We start from the raw sequence: 18,012 nt of genomic DNA, 5'->3' as shown, positions 1-18,012 counted from the left end.
TTAGATTCCTGATTATTAAACAATTTGTTCAGCTTTATATCTTAATGTTTTTTCAGCCACCAAGTTGCAGATACTACCATGATGCCAACCTGACTTCACTGATGGATAACCTCACTGATGTGCCCTGGAACTCCACTTCCCCAGACCCCTGCCCTACTAGGAAAAGATAGAAACAGGCTGTGAGCATGGTTCCAACCTGCCAATGTCCATGTCCAGCAGGGAATCAATTACAGAAGCCAGACTTTCCATCTTCTGCACCTCATAGTGATCCTGGGTCCAGGTTCCCAGAGGGATAAAGAACAGAAAAGCTTCCAATAAAAGGGATGGGATGTGGAACTCTGGCAATAGGAATTGTGTGGAATTGTACCTTTTTTATCCTACAGTCTTGTTGGTCATTATAAAATCAATTAAAAAAACATAAAAAAAGATGCAGAGAGGGAGTTCGGTGATAGCACAGTGGGTTAAGCACAGGTGGTGCAAAGCACAAGGACTGGGGGAAGAATCCCGGTTCAAGCCCCTGGCTCCCTACCTGCAGGGGAGTTGCTTCACAGGCGGTGAAGCAGGTCTGCAGGTGTCTATTTTTCTCTCCCCCTCTCTATGTTCCCCTCCTCTCTCGAGTTCTCTCTGTCCTATACAACAATGACATCATCATCAACAATAACTACAACAATAAAACAACAAGGGCAACAAAAGGGTATAAATAAATAAATATTTAAAAATTATTAAAAATTAAGATTCAGAGAGACAGAGAGTAAGTATGCAAAATGGAATACTATTCAGCTGTTAAAAATGATGAAGTCATATCCTCTGCCTTAAACCTTGAGTGGATCTTGAAGGAATCATATTAACTGAGATAACTCAAACATATGGACAAATACCAAATGATCTCACTATAGGAGGAACTTAAGAAACAGCGATAGAAAGGGAAAACACAAAAAGTAAACTTGGATTGGGTTTGTTGTATTGCACCGAAATTGAAAAAAAAAAGTCCCTTGGTCAGGAAAGGGAGGGGGTGGGAGGAGCATATTGAGGTCTTAGTACATGATGGTGAAAAAGAACCTACGTTGGGGGTGAGAATGATTTTCAGACACCTCACCTATAAGATAGAAAGTACCCACTGAAGCTTCCTTCATTGCGTTGGGCCTGGGCTCAGACCTGGGTTGCCTACACAGCAAAGCAGCACACTGCCCAAGTGAGATGTTGCATTGGCCCTATATATTTATTATAGTTCAATAACACTATAAAAAGGAACTAAATAAATATTATTTTTAAATGATTTTTTAAAAACTTTATTTAATTTTATAGGACAAAGTGAAATTTAGAGGGAAGGGGGTTGAAAGGTACAGACAGAGAGATGCCTGCAGCACTGCTTCACCTCTTGTGAAGCTTTCCCCCAGGTATGCCTGATTAATTGTGGCACACCTGGTTAAGTGTACAAGTTGTCATGTGCAAGGACCCAGGTTCAAGAACCCTGGTCCTCACCTGCAGGGGGAAAGTGCCACTATCTGACCCTTCAAACAAATTTTAGAGTCAAGTGTGTTTTTAAAAAATCTTTAGACTTTCTTTTTTTAAAGATTTATTTATTTGATAAGACAGAAAAAAACAGAAGGGAAATGGATGTAGATATGGATAGGTAGATTGATTGATTGATTGATTGATTCATCTGCAGCACTGCTTCACCACTAGTGAAACTTCCCCCATGCAAGTGGGGACAAGGGGCTTGAACTGTTGTCCTTACACATGGTAGCATGTACAATTAACCATGTGCATCACCACCTAGCCCCTCAAGTGTATATATATTTTAAGATTTAATTAAAATTTTTTGGGCTGGGGGTGTTGGGCAGTAGTGCAGCAGGTTAAGCATACGTGGTACAAAGCACTACAATAACACTGCTAAGTATTGTCCATCATGGTGAATCTGAACACGAAAAAGGAACTTTTTTTTTTGCCTCCAGGGGTTATTGTTGGGGCTTGGTGCCTGCACTATGAATCCGCTGCTCCTGGAGGTTATTTTTTCCCTCTTATTGCCCTTGTTGTATGTTGTTGTTGTTGCTATTTCTATCATTGTTGGACAGGACAGAGCGAAACTGAGAGAGGAGGGGAAGACAGGGGGAGAGAAAGATAGACACCTGCAAGCCTACTTCACCGCTTATGAAGTGACCCTTTTGCAGGTGGGGAGCCGGGGCTCGAACCGGGATCCTAACGCTGGTCCTTGTGTGTTGGTATGCATGAGACCCCTTCTGTTTCATTTGGTTTAAATCCCCCCTGCTTAACACTATTCTATTTATATAACCGCTGTTAACAAGTACCTCCCTCCAGGGCATTGGTTCAATCCCCACTGTTTCATGATATGTTTTTGCTCCACCCCCCCTCCTTGTCACACCCTGATCCTCTCCTTGTCACACTCTGATTGTCACCAGTCACTTTTCTCTCCACCCTCTCTATGTCACACCCTGTTTCCACCCTACTTGGCAAGTATAAAACTAAAACTCTAAAACTCAGCATTGTGAGTTTTAGAGTACTTTACCTTGAGTTTAGCTTAGCTTGTCTTAGATTGTGCTGCGTCCTGCATGAATAAAGAGATACTGCCTACAGCTCAACTATGAGTCCCTGGTCGTCTGTTACCCGCCCGTGAAGCCAGCCCGGAGAAAACAACCTAACCCGTCGAAAACGACATATGGCTCCTGAACAGGGACTGAAATAAGCCCTGAAACTTGGACCGGCATCAACGTGGGACCCTACCCACCCATCGTCCAGATAAGTAAACTTGGCTACCCATCCACCATGGGTTGCCTTTCTACTTATGAAGAGGTTTGCCAAAGCCTCTACTGTTTCATCATGAGACAGTTAGTCTGTCTCTGGAACATTTTACTCTGGGCCACATTTTGGTTCCCTGACTGGGAACTTTGGTTTCTTATGACCGGGATCATAGAGCTTGGGAGATGCACGGAGATTTCTCCTTGGACTTTCTGGATTCCCTCTCCCATGTTTCCTGAGGAAAAGGACTACATTTTGCTCCGGGCCACAGTTTGGTTCTTTATGACCGTGATCGTAGACCTTGGGATATGCATGGGGATTTCCCCTGGAACTTTCTGGACTTCTTCTCGAATGTTTCCCATGGAGAAGGACTACTCTAATTTGAAGAACATTCTCGAGTACCCTGGCAGTTCCCAAGTATGGAGACATGTGGTTAGTTCTACTCTCCTGATTAGATTCTTTCTTCAATGGGAAGACGCTTTTAAAAATGGGTGCCTGAAGCAATCCAGCAGGAACAGTCAGAAACACCCTAAATGGAATTTCGAGGACCTTTTTGGACTAGGTTGCCCTCCGGGGATTCTTAATCCTACATGGTGAGATCTTGATAATCTGGTTCAAGTTGCGTTTCATAAGAGAATGATTTGAATGACTGAATTTTTGTTTGACATTGACTTAAAAAAAAAAAAATGCTGGACGCAGCCATGATTTCTAGAGACATCCAGAAACAATTCAAAAATTGTTTTTTCCCTCCTATGATTTCTCTTTTACGTCTTGACATGAATCTGAAACGTTTAATCCTGAAAACTGTATGAGTTATGGGTGGGGCAGATAGTGCAATGATTATGTTAATTATTCTCATGCCTAAGGCTTTTAACCGTGGTTCTTCTGTTTACCTTTCCACATTTTATTGAGTTTAAACTGTTTTAACAACCTTGAAATGATACTAGAAAGGACTTCCAATTATAATGGAGTTATCAATTATAGTAAACTTCTAATCTGCTACAAGTTTTGTTTGACAAGTAAGTGAATTTCAGCTGTCAAGTCTTCACATGAAAAAGCATCTACTCAAATGGAAATCCCGGAAATCCATTTGGACCCCTGTTCTCTGACATCGCCCCCGGAAACCAATGAGGTGACCTGGCACGACCTGAAGAAACAGATTCACAGACTCCAAAGATCACTCTCTACAGAAAAGCAAAATTCTGGTGGCCAACATTCCCCATCGAGACAGACGTGCAGCGTTTCATCCTCCGGCATTTTCTTCTGTGGCCAGCTACTTTGGACTGACACCTCCATCGGACTTACTGGTACACACTGCTGTGTTTCTCAAAGACTAACTTCAGCCAATTGCCTTGAGACTTTATAGACCATGTCCCCTCGCCTGCAGGCTCTGTCCCAGAGGCAGAAAACTCCCCCTCCTTATTAGGTTATGCCCACAGAGGCATGAAGCGCCCCAAGAGGCAAGAGATGCCCACAGAGGCAGGAAACGCCCTTTGAGGCAAGAGATGCCCCCAGAGGCATGAAGCGTTCCCAGAGGCAAGAAATGCCCTTTCGCCTGCTAGGCCTTGCCCTTTGAGGCAAGAAAAGCTCCACTTGGCATCACACTGGTTATTGCTGTTCGCCTATTTTGTTTTCCATGTCTTATGCCAGTTCTTTTGAAAACGCCTGTACAATATACATTTCTGTTCACCCCGCAATGGCCATTAGTTAAAAAGAAAGGGGGAATTGTTGGTATGCATGAGACCCCTTCTGTTTCATTTGGTTTAAATCCCCCCTGCTTAACACTATTCTATTTATATAACCGCTGTTAACAAGTACCTCCCTCCAGGGCATTGGTTCAATCCCCACTGTTTCATGATATGTTTTTGCTCCACCCCCCCTCCTTGTCACACCCTGATCCTCTCCTTGTCACACTCTGATTGTCACCAGTCACTTTTCTCTCCACCCTCTCTATGTCACACCCTGTTTCCACCCTACTTGGCAAGTATATATAAAGACAGCATTGTGAGTTTTAGAGTACTTTACCTTGAGTTTAGCTTAGCTTGTCTTAGATTGTGCTGCGTCCTGCATGAATAAAGAGATACTGCCTACAGCTCAACTATGAGTCCCTGGTCGTCTGTTACCCGCCCGTGAAGCCAGCCCGGAGAAAACAACCTAACCCGTCGAAAACGACACTTGTGCTTCATGCCATGTGGCTTAACCTACTGCACTGCTGCCGACCCCTCCAAGGAACATTTTATATTTAGTTTGTCCTGTTGCATAAGACAAGAAGTATGAATACAGTTGTTGTTTTTTTTTTGCCTCCAGGGTTATTGCTGGGGCTCAATGCCTGCACCATCAATCCACTGCTCCTGGAGGCCATTTTCCCCCCTTTTGTTGCCCTTGTTGTTGTAGCCTTGTTGTGGTTATTATTGTTGTTGTTAATGTCATTGATTGTTGAATAGGACAGAGAGAAATCGAAAGAGGAGGAGGAGGAGACAGAGAGGGGGAGAGAAAGATAGACACCTACAGAGCTGCGTCACCACTTGTGAAGCAACTCCCCTGCAGGTAGGGAGCAGGGGGCTGGAACTGGGGTCCTTACACCGGTCCTTACGCTTTGTGCCACATGCGCTTAACCCACTGTGCTACTGCCTGACACCCTCCTCCTCCTCTTCCTCTTCCTCCTCATCATCATAATCATCATAATCATTTTAACCAGAGCACTGTTCAGCTCTGGTTTATGGTGGTGTGGTGGATTAAACCTGGGACTTTGGAGCCTCAGGCATGAGAGTCTGTTTGTATAACCATTTATCTACCCTCTGCCCTACAATTTCATGCAATAGATTTTTGTGTTCCAAAAGAGTAATACTTTAACGTTAATGGATCAGAACCACCTAGAACACAGCAACTAGAACATAGCTTGGTACCCCTCCACCCACCATTCTGATTCAGTGAATCTGGAGCAGGGCCCAAACATTTGTACAGTAAACTTCCATTATCAGGAACTTCCAGATAAATCTAATATTCTTTGTGATGCCAAACCCAAAGTTTCAGGTGCTACTGTCATGTGACTTGGAAAGCAGAATGCTCATTACAGTTTGCCCTGTTTTTCTCTCTATCACCTGCTCTTCCTTCATCCTCTTCAAACTCCCACTTCCAAAATCAGAATCTGAAGTGCAAGTTTCACTGCTTTCTATTGCTTTCCCTCCTGTCTTTCCTCCATTTCTTGGCACATAAACATGTAAAAGCTGAGTGAATAATACCTGATGGAATATAATTGGTAGTTGTGTTCAAGGAAAGAAGCAATAAGAGAGAACCATGGTGGAGATGAAATTGACAGAAGGTTGGCATTTAGCTAGGCAGACCAGACACAGACTTATTTCAGACTAAGGTGGTATTTGGGGTAAAGGCTTAGAGGCAGAATAAATGGAAAGGCACCCTGATGTTGGGGAAAAGGAAGGAGGAGGGTAGGGTATGCAGGGTGGGGCCAGAGGAAAGGCAGAGTCCAAGGCTGGTTTAGTAAGAGCTGAGAGGGCACTAAAGGTTTCAGATGATAAAAGCCTGTTGTCAGTTGGTCAAGTGACAGAGTGATGAATGGCTTGTCCAGGGAGGCCACCGAGCAGGCCATTCCAGAATTCAGATTAGTGCCAGCCAGGGCCATGTCTTCCTTTTAACTCACCATCTGAGACACCCCTAGTGACCTAGGTGTGTCTGGATAGCTGAGCCAAATCATTTTCTGTTCACTTTCTTACATGTAAACTTCCTATAAATCCTTTCACTACTTAGTGTGCATTGTGCTTGTGCAAACTGATTTAAAACAAAGTATTATTTTGGGGCCAGGTAGTGTTAAAGGATACATATTACCATGTACAAAGACCTGGGTTCAAGCCCCTTGTCCCCACCTGCTGGTGGAAGCTTCATGAATAGTACAGCAGTGCTGCAGGTATTTATTTCTCTTTCTCTTTCTTTCCTTCTTTCTCTTTCTTTTTATTTTCCCATTTGCTGCCCTTGTTTTTTATTGTTGTTGTAGTTATTATTGTTGTTGTTGTTGTCATCGTTGTTGGATAGGATAGAGAGAATGGAGAGAGGAGGGGAAGACAGAGACGGGGAGAGAAAGATAGACACCTGCAGACCTGCTTCACCACTTGTGAAGCGACTCCCCTGCAGGTGGGAGCCAGGGATTCGAACCGGGATCCTTACGCCAGTCCTTGCACTTAGCACCACCTGTGCTTAACCTGTTGTGCTACCGCCCGACTCCCACTCTTTCTTTCTATCTTCTCTCCCCGTTTCTGTCTCTAAAATAAATAATAAAAAAAATAAGCCGCCAGGAATGGCAGATTCATAATGCAGGCACCAAACCCCAGCAGTAATCCTGGTGGCAATAAAAAGAAGGTCTTGGGAGTTGGGTGGTAGTGCAGTGGGTTAAGCACACGTAGCACAAAGCCTAATGACTGGAGTAAGAATCCCGGTTTGAGCTCCCAGCTCCCCATCTGCAGGGGGGTCGCTTCACAGGTGGTGAAGCGGGTCTGCAGGTGTCTATCTTTCTCTCCCCCTCTCTGTCTTCCCCTCCTCTCTCCACTTCTCTCTGTCCTATCCAACAATGACATCAATAACAATAACAATAATAACTACAACAACATAAAAACAACAAGGGCAACAAAAGGGAAAAAATAATATTTTTTAAAAAATCTTGGGAGTCAGGCAGTAGTGCATTGGGTTAAGTGCAGGTGGTGCAAAGCACAGGGACTGGCATAGGGATCCAGGTTTGAGCTCCCAGCTCCTCACCTGCAGGAGAGTCGATTCACAAGCAGTGAAGCAGGTCTGCAGGTGTCTTTTTTTTTTAAAAAAAAAAGCTGTTATTTTATGAGGCTTAATACTCTGACCTCCTCATTTTACAATGTTGATTATTGTTTCTGAGCTAACCTTTCTTTCTACCACCTCACATTCTCATCCCTCTGAGCCTTTTCTTATCTATCTCAATAACCTTTTTTGATCATTTGATAATATAAACCTAAATGATATTTGTGTCATTTTTTTCTACCTGGCTTAGTTTAGAGGTAAGCATTTTCTTATGCCTGATGATCAAACTCACTAAAATATATAATGACAGATGGTTCCCTCTCCATAATGTTGTTTCTACTTAATATATATGCCATACATGATTCATAGATCATCTTAAAATAAAAATAGGATGCCTTCTTTGTTTGAATGAGGTATGAACTCTGTCCCCTATGTTACATGATTGTATGTGACCACATATATTCATACATTATGCATTTATTATATGGCCACGTTTCCTTAGGTCATTGTGATGAAGCAGCAGCATGTATCTTAATCTTTTCCAGAAAAATATGGAAACTCTAGTCATGCAACCAGTATCACCTCAGTATGTTTCACTTAGGACTGTGTCCAGAGACGTCAGGCGTGGAATGTCAACCCTTCAGTTTCATTACTCTGGTGAGACCTTTCCTAACTCATAGGACTCCTTAATTCCATTTCAGGTGGTGAACTTCTTAACAAAACCTTAAAACCTAGATATAGACCAGGGCCCATGAGACAGCACTTATATACACAAGTATCCACATGTTAGGGGAAAATATATACCTTAAAGCAAAAGTGCACAATAGTTTTCAGAGAGTCAATAAATGAAGCAAATAGAAAGACTCACAAAGATACCATAAAATACCTAATGAAATAGTTTCTACTTTGACCTAGATACCCTCCTACCTACCTCCTACTACATGTCCCTCAGTCACTCCAAAGCTAACATTGTCAGACAAACTAAGGACTACAAAAGCTGAATAAGGGCAAGAGACTGGCATACTTTAATGATGACCCTCTAATCACTACCAGGCCACCCCATCACCTGAGGCCCTAGTCAGGTAGTCCTGGGATTCCCACACAGACATGATGGGCCTTGACCTCTAACAGATCCCTCTCTCCACTGTCACCGGTCATCTCCATCAGGAACAACATAATGGACTTCTTTGTGGGCCCCTATAGGACCTTGCCCTCAATGTGGACCAACAATGGTAGGGACTGTTCCATTCTCTGAAGGAAGGTTGGACAACATACTGTACCACCCAAGAAAGATGGGTCCTGAAATTAGTGCAGCCTGAAATGTTCCTAGCTGCGACCACAGAATACAAGCTCAGACCTACATGGATGCAGGGGTTACACAGGGTCCTGTGCTGAACATGGGCCCCAGATCAAACTGATGGGTTTACAGTTAACAATATTTGTATACTTTTTCCATATTTGGGAGCTGCTCTCTTCCCTGAACCAGCTTTCTAGCCCTTTTTCCAACTATGACAACATCTCTACAGATAATAACCTGGGTCCAACTGCACATCAGATGTCAGGCACAGGCAAAATCTAATAAAGTCATGGGCCCTCTAGAATATATCAAAAATAGACCTACTAGCTTTTTCCAAAACAGAGACCCCAATCTTCATTTGCAATATTCTTGCTTCTAGGTTCATGATAAGTCAACAATTTGTTCTGGTTTATATCTTAACTCTTTTTCAGCTACCAGGTTCCAGATGCTACCATGATGCTGACCTGACTTCCTTGGGCAGAGGGCCCCACCAATGTGTCCTGGAGCCTCACCTCTCCAGATCCCTCCAGATCACCTCTCCAGATCCAGTATATGTGGCTATACTGGGAAAGAGAGGTTGAGGAAGGGGCTTTTGTCCAGGAAGTCTGAGTTTACAATGTGGTTATAATGGGAATGGGAGATTTAGGAAGGGGCTGGGAAGTCTAAGCTAATTTTGAAGAAAAACAAGGCATGGTTGTAGTCACGCAGACATGTAAAAGTCAGGGGCCTGTAGTCAGACTGGATTGATAGACATCAATGAAAAGGCTACAACCAACTGGGCTATTTCTTTCTTTTCCTTTTGTTTTTTTTAAAGAATTTTTTTAGTTATTCATGAGAAAAATAGGAGGAGAGAAAGAACCAGACATCACTCTGGTACATGTGCTGCCAGGGATGGAACTCAGGACCTCATGGTTGAGAACCCGATGCTTTATCCACTGTGCCACCTCCCAGACCACCCAACTGGGCTATTTCTCACACTATGGTCTTGTTAATATTCCCATTTTGTAAATAAAAATTATATAAATAAAATAATAGATTACAAAATAATATATATATGGAAACCCTAGACTCTTCACAGAAGCCTATAATGTCTGCTTCAGTGCCTGTCTGCCCCAACATCCACTGTGGTCCTTGGATCCTGACACCCCACAATGCCTTCGCTGGCATGCTCATAACTCTTTCATGCCATAGTGTCTGTCATACCACCTTACTTCCTGGATACCATCTTTCTGAGCCCCAAAGTAGATGTGCACTATTCTATTCCCTCAGGCACTATTCTTTCTTACTGCCCTACTTCCAGCCAAACCAGAGGCTTGGCTGAAATGCAGTTCAGGGGCAGCCATCTGCCTGACCCATAGCCCTGCTCATTTTGACCTCCACAACACCCAGATTTTGTGTGTGCACCTCAACTCTCCTTTCAGAACAATCAGAACCGTGGGTTAGATCACAAGACTTATAGCACTGATTTCATAAACTTTGGGTAGCTTTATCATGATTTACACAGCTGTAACATTACTAGGTGAATATATCTTTTTTTTTATATACAATCTAAGCAATTGCACAGCAATAGACAAAGCTTTCCCTTTACCAGGAAAATTAGAGATTATAAATAAGTAGAAAAGCCTGATGATCAAGGTTGTCACCAATGCAAAAATAACTTTGAAAAATTATAATAACTCAAATATCCATAGCCTATGAAGGCCACAGGCAGATGCCTAGCACTGATGCCCCACCCACATATGTGGGTACATGCTGTCAAAACTAACCGTCAGAAGGAACACCCATCCTGACTAGGAATTAACTAAGAAATCATGACTTAAATAACTGTTCTAGACTTGCTGGCATCATGAAGAGGTTAGACCAAATTATTTTCTTGGTTTATCTCCTCTTCCAATACCACCAATCTTTGCTACAGCTTTTGGTGACACTAACTCTCATTCCAGAAACAAAATTTTTACTTCTGGCTTATACTCAGGTAGGAGAACCTTAGCCAGATGCCCAGATGCTGAGATTCTAAGCATTTCAGGATTGAGAGAAAATTACTACAGTTACTTCACTGTTTATCCGAAGAGTCTGGAAAGACAGCACCTAGACACCTCCAGATAGGAGAATACCAGATATGTCAGTGAACAGAACTTTAGCAGAGTATTTATTGATAAAATCACATCACATCAAATAGAACAGGAAGATCAAAGATGCTTTTGGTATACCAATCCAGGAGCAATGGCCAAATTACTTTCAAGGTGTGGGGAACAACAAGAATGTATTAAACTCTGATTACAATAGTCTTTGAATGTTATTAGGTGCAATTCTGTGATGCTTCAAGAAATATTCAGATTACTCTATTATGTATAAATCCCAAACCCATCAGAGAAGTAGCCAGTCAGGAGTTACAGATATGCATTTTGCATATTCTCAAGGCCTGTGGGCTGCCTGTGGGCTTTTGACACTCTTCATTCTTCTGCCTTAATGGAGAGAATGTTGTGACAAAAATAAGTGCCTGAAGCCGTACTTACTGGGCACCTGTTAACAATCAACCAGACATGTTTTGTAAATGTGGAGGCTTTAGGTAAATCAATATAATTTCTAACAAATTACAATAAATCTGTGATCAGAAAACTAACATTTACATATGATAACAAGATTGAATTTTTGAGATTTGGTAGGCCATGACCAGGCTTGTGATAATATTCTTTGTTGTGTTTTGCAGACTTTAAATAGAGGCCAGAGACATGTATAATATGCACTCTCAGGAACCTCTTTCCATTCCAGGTTGTAGCTGCCAAAGATAGCCCATCAAGACTTGGCAGAGTGGTCCGGTAGGTGGTGCAGTGGTTAAGGAACTAGACTCTCAAGCATGAGGTCCTGAGTTCAATCCCCGGCAGCACATGTATCAGAGTGATGTCTGGCTCTTTCTCTCTCTCCTTCTATCTTTTTCATTAATAAAATAAATAAAATCTTTAAAAAAAAAAAGAAAAGACTTGGCAGAAAGCCCCTCATAGCTGGGAGTAGGCAGAACAAGAAATGGGGGGAGTGGGCGGCAGTAGCACAAGACCCACACACAAGGGTGCCGGTTCCAGCCCGTGGCTCCCCACTTGCAGGGGGTGTCGCTTCGCAACTGGTGAAGAGGCCTGTCTCAACCCCCTTCTCTATCTTCCCCTCCTCCCTCAGTTTCTCTCTGTCCAATCCAACAAAAACAACAGCAACAGCAACAGTGGGGGGGGAGGGGAAAGGTGGCACCAGGAGCAGTGGATTCGTGGTGCAGGCACGGAGCCTGAACGATGACTTTGAACTTTAATTCTTTTGACCTCTAAAATCTTTGGACTCATTTTCCTGGAATTTAATTTTTAATTCCTACCATGAAAATCCATTAAAAACTGTATTAAAGTTTGGAACTTTGTATGTTGATATCATTTTTATTACTGGACTATGTCTATGTTGTTTCACCTCATTGCCAAGCCTTTGATGAGTTCTATTGGACAATGTGGATAGACATAGTTTGGGAAAGGAAGTAGAACAGAGGAAGATTTGCTATCCTTGGATGCAGGTTCCAGAATTAATTTAATTAATGTATTCTTCTGACTCATATAAGAGCCTCCCGGTGTTAAAAATACAACACTGCCCACTAGCATCCCAGAAGAGCCGTAGGTGGCATCAAGGAACAAGTCTTGGCAGTGAAATCCAGGTGGCTCAGGTCTATGGTCAATCTTATCCATCAAGGAGGCAGCCACACCACTGCTTCAGTTAGTGGGGTAAGAGAAGGGAAATTGGGGTGACATTGGAGGAAGGGCTTTTTCCATTTTTGATAGAGAAAGAAATTAAAAGGAGTGGGAGAAGTAGAGAATGAGCAAGAGGGACACCTGCAACACTGCTTTACCTCTCATTAAACTTCTCTCCCCGGCCCCCAGCCCTGCCCTGTAGGTGGAGACCTGGAACTTGAGCTCTAGGCCCTTATATATAGTAATGTATGTGCTCTACTGGTTGTGTACCATCACACCTCATAAGAAGCATTTTCTTTTCTGAGACTCTTGGGTAGCTTTCTGATTTTTCTCATCCTCACACACTCCTTCTAGCACTGGTCAAATATGCAGTCTGCCTAGGCAGAGCAGTGTAATGCCATGAAACTCCTCTTTCTTCCGCTTTACTCCTCCCTGAGGTGAGCACCTTAGAAGTAGTTGAAGACTGGCTGCAGTTGGCGAAATGAACTCATTGGCAGATGACTGGATAAAAAATTATAGGATATATACTAAATGGAATACTAATCTGCAATAAAAAAGATATTGTGTCTTTTGGAACAAAATGCATGGAACTAGAGGTGATTATGTTTAGTAAGGAGGTGAAAGACAACTACCATATGGTTTCATTCATATACCAGATATAAGACACATAAACCTTCAACAACAACAAAAAGAAGGTAGCCAAACTTCAAACTATCTCTAAGACTTTGAGAACTACAATGGTTATCAGTTGGGGAGAATACACAGAATGGTGAGTATGATGTCAAACTATACTCCTATCATTTTATAATCTTGTAAACCATTATTAAATAACTAATTAAAAACCACACAAGCAAAATAATTATTTGACTTTTTTATGTGTATGTGTGGTGTTTAAGGGTCTGTATGAATGACCAGGAGGGAGGGAGGGAGAGAGGGAGAGAGAGGGAGAATGTGTCCGTGTCAAAGTATCTCTTTCTCTATTCCAGCATCAGAGATGGGGCATAGGCCATCCCCTGGCTCTACCAATAGCTGGCAGATACAAGAACTACTGAAGGATATAAATGGAAACAAGAAAAGCCAAGAGAATTATGATGAAATACTAGTCTTATGATCACAAAACCACAGAGCTGGAAACTACTATCAATATAAGGGAAGATCTGACCTAGCCTTCTGACTTCAGAAAAGTCAGTCTTTCTTAATAATGTGTCTGACAAAAGACTAAGAAGTTTCCTCTAAATAACCATCTAGCATTTTTCGTTTTGGCAGGCTAGGAACTCTTCTTTATTATGTCCAGTAGAAATTGGTCCTATCTTCTCTTATTTGATCTTTTGCACTATAGAGCAAATCAAACCAACACTCACATGCTTGCTCTGTAGCAAGGGTGTGGAACCTTTTTTCTGTCAATAGCATCATTTGCAGCCATACATAATTGTCAACTTAAAAATCAACACTTAATTTTGCTATGAAAAAAAAATTCTGGTTATCTTGGCAGGGCCCGACCAAATGATTAATGTATACATCCCACAGGCCAGATATTCCTTATTCCTGCTCTATAGTCTTCAGCAAATGTTGAGATTGATTTGTTAGGGTGTGTGAACATGGAGAAGATCTGAATCACAGGATGGCTGTGACAATTCCTTCTGCCAACACTGGATGGGCGGCCTGGCCATTCAGCACAGACAGGTTTTATAGATGACAGCAGACAAATAAGTTACGTTGCTAGTGGCTAATTTCAGGTGACAGAATTACATACAATTTGTGAAATAAAGGCCATTTACTATGGGGCAGAAAAGACAATCGTACAAACTGTAGAAGTTATTTGCAAGGATTTCTGCCTGCAAGAGTAGGCAAGCATCAAAGAATCTATCAAGTGAGTACTGAAGTTTAGTCTCCCATAGTTTTGCCTGATGCAGCTTTAACTAATCTAGTTAGTGATTTTCACATACTTCTCTTAGCAGATGATCCAGAATTTCTCCATAAGTATAACATGCTTTTTTTTTTTTTTTATTATTGCATACTGTCTTTGGGTTGGGGATTAGTTTAAATCATCAGGCATCATAGTGTGCTACATTTGCAGAGTAATAGTTGAAATGTAAAACCTCTGTGTTGGTTGTAAGATCATTCAACATGTGTATAACACACAAGGACCTGAGTTCAAATCCCCAGTCCCCACCTGCAGGGGAAAGCTTTGCAAGTGGTGAAGCAGTTTTGCAAGTGTCACTCTTATCTCTTTCCCTATCACCACCTTCCCTCTTGATTTCTGGCTGTCTCTATCCAAATAAATAAATAGACATAATAAAAATATTTTAAATCCCTATTTAATATAAAATTCACATAAACAAAAACATTTGTTTGATTGCTCTATGTGTTGTACTTTAATCTTCATAAAATAAATAGAAAAAAATAATGATGTTTCTGCAGCCAGTATAGTTGAGTTGACTCATTTCTTGGGTCAGGAAGTGAGGCCGTCCACATGAGGCTGTGACTGGACATGGGGCCCAGAACAGCAGGGCCTAAACCCCAGCTCTGTGGATGATGAGTCATTCATCTGTGTATCAGGTCCTCACCAGTCAAGTGTTACAAAGATCCTTTTAGATTTAGGTGGATGGTGAAGAATATTTTATCAAGTGCTTTAGGGGTGTCAAGTCCTGGATCTCCTTGGATTCTAATATACAGAATAGATAGATATTTAAAAACTGCTTGCTCATTACTCTTGTGCTTGAATGGATTTCCTGAGATTGGGAAACTTACTTAGCTAAATATAGAGACCAGTTGCTATGTTAGACTCAGTGAGCAGTAATAAGTCAGTCTCTGATGAAGCCCAGACACAGAGTTACATACTTATTTTTGTATCTTCCAAACTGGTCTTTGGAAATTTCATAAATTTAACCATGATTATCCAATTTTTCCTTATTCAATCCTATGAGTAGAGATATATTTTTTCAGCCCAATAACAGAAACTTAAATGTTCCAGTATTTCTCATCTAGCTAACACTCTCTCTCTCTCTCTCTTTTTATTACCAATGCTCTGATTATTGTCACTGATTGACCGTAAAATATAGACCTTTTTAGTCTCACCAGTAGGTGACTGCCCTGGGAATGAGATTTTCCCCTGCAAATCACTCCTTTCAGCAATACCTTCATTATTAGTCCTTTGAGAACATTCAAAGTAGAGCAAATGAAGAAATAAACTCAAAATTAAAAAAAAAAAAAACTTCTGTATTAGCAGGCACATAAAATCACATGATCAGCAAAGTGTCTTCTAGATCCTAACTGCTATGATTCTACAATCTTAAGGAGAGAATAAGCTCTCTGGGAAGTTTCTTTTCTTTTTTTTTTAATTTAAGAAAGGAGACATTAACAAAACCGTAGGATAGGAGGGGTACAACTCCACACAATTCCCGCCACCCGATCTCCATATCCCATCTCCTCCCCAATAGCTTTCCCATTCTCTATCCCTCTGGGAGCATGGACCCAGGGTTGTTGTGAGTCTCTGGGCAGTTTCTATTTAACCTGCTCCATAATTGGCAGCTGGGGTTATAGGCTGCTGCACTGTGGTTTCACTGTTCTGGGAGAGTGTGAATGTTGAGGGACAGAGACAAAGAGATGCAGGCAGGTACATAAAAACCATACTAGAGGGCCCAGGATAGGAAGCAGTTTTATTTCCAGATAGGAGAAAGTTACAGGCTAGTTAGGGTGACAATGTGAAGCACTCAGGATGCAGTTTAAGTAGGTTCTTTAAATTAAGGTCAGCTTGAGGGGGCTGGGTGGTGGGTGGCACAGGAGGTTAAGCTCACATGGCGTGAAGCGCAAGGACCTGCCTAAGGATCCACCTTCATGGGGGTCACTTCACAAGCGGTGAAGCAGGTCTGCAGGTGTCTATCTTTCTCTCCTTCTCTCTGTCTTCCCCTCCTCTCTAGGTTTCTCTCTGTCCTATCCAACCACAGCAACAACAAGGGCAATAAAAGAGAAAAAATAGCCTCCAGGAGCAGTGGACTGTAGTGCAGGCACTGAGTCCCAGTGATAACCCTGGAGGCAAAAAAGAAAGAACGAAAGAAAGGAAGGAAGGAAGGAAGGAAAGAAGGGAGGAAGGAAGAACTAAGGGCAGCTTGAGTGAGTGACTCCTGGAATCTGTTACCCTGGAGCCCAACACTGAAAAAGGTCCTGACAAGGTCTGTGCCAGCGAGTAAACAATCAGCTACAACCTGGAGATCTTCATGCAGGGAGTGTGAGCTGGAGAAGTGACCAGATCAAAAGAAGAACTGGACAAAGCTCACCGTTTTTTGTTGCAAATGGTCTCAGCTTTGGGCTCTAAAGTGTTAGAGGCAGTAACTCTAGCATCGTTTTAAGTGTAGTTTTAAGTATAGTGGCTTTTTGCCCTCCTGCCCAATGAGGTGGAAAAATTCCTTGCCCTTTTCCCCTTGACAAACAGGACCTAAACAGTGGAGGCCATCAGTTATTTTGCAAGCTGCTTGAAAGACCCTGCATCTGGCAAGCCTTATCAGGGCCTTTGCATAGGGTTTGAGGAATGCTGTTACCGAATAGTTACAGCAGATGACCAGATAAATTGCAAACAGATGGCCGGGTGGTCCCAGCAGATAGCAAAAGAATGTGGTGACCCCCACTTTGGCCGGGTCCTATTGGTCTGGTTCATGGTGTGATGTTTAGAACTAGCTCATGCTTTGCTCTGAATGGATCATGCTTTTGCTGAGCTTGAAATGGTTGGATTTTGCGTTTTCTATAGCATGTTATTGGATATAGGCTGATAAGGTGATGTGTTCCCCCTCCCTGAGTGTAGTCTGAATTCCTATAAATTGTGTGGTTTGAGCCTTGTTCAGGGTCGAGCTGGTGGACTGCTGCCAGTTGCCACTCGGCCTGGATTCGAATTCGTTAATAAAATCTTTTGCTTCCTTGCAGTGGATGGTGGTTTGATTTTGCTCACTAACATAAAGTCTAGCTGTTCTACAATCCCCACTAATTACCTACCTTGTTAGGGGCACTCACAGAACAGAACAGACATTTAGGAGCAAATTATGCTGTTAAAGGCATAAATAGGGTGTGAACCAGGAAATCAAGGTCAATGAATTATGCACATAAAGGCTTGGCCTGGCTTATCCTCAGTAAACATTCCTGCTTGTGGGCTAGGTTGGATCTCTAAAGAGAACTCCCTGGCAGATGACGGCGATGAGTCCCTTCACCTTCTTTTGTAGGGTCCCCTTTGCACAGACCTATTTTCTGACTCTCATGCCTGAGGTCCCCGGTTCAGATATGTGTCCTTCTTTCTGTCTCTTACTCTCTGTAAAAATAAGTGGCTGCCAGGAAAGGGAAAGTTGTGAGGCACTGAGGCCTAGCAATAATCCTGGTGGCAAATAAAATCAAAAGTAAAAAAGATGCAAGTAAGAAAATAATAATTCATTGAGTCCTAGCTTTAACTCAATTATAATTATTTTACTTAGATTC

The sequence above is a fragment of the Erinaceus europaeus genome, chromosome 9 (genome assembly GCF_950295315.1).
Source record: "Erinaceus europaeus chromosome 9, mEriEur2.1, whole genome shotgun sequence".
In the NCBI taxonomy this organism is placed as follows: Eukaryota; Metazoa; Chordata; class Mammalia; order Eulipotyphla; family Erinaceidae; genus Erinaceus; species Erinaceus europaeus.
This window is presented reverse-complemented; position numbering follows the sequence as displayed.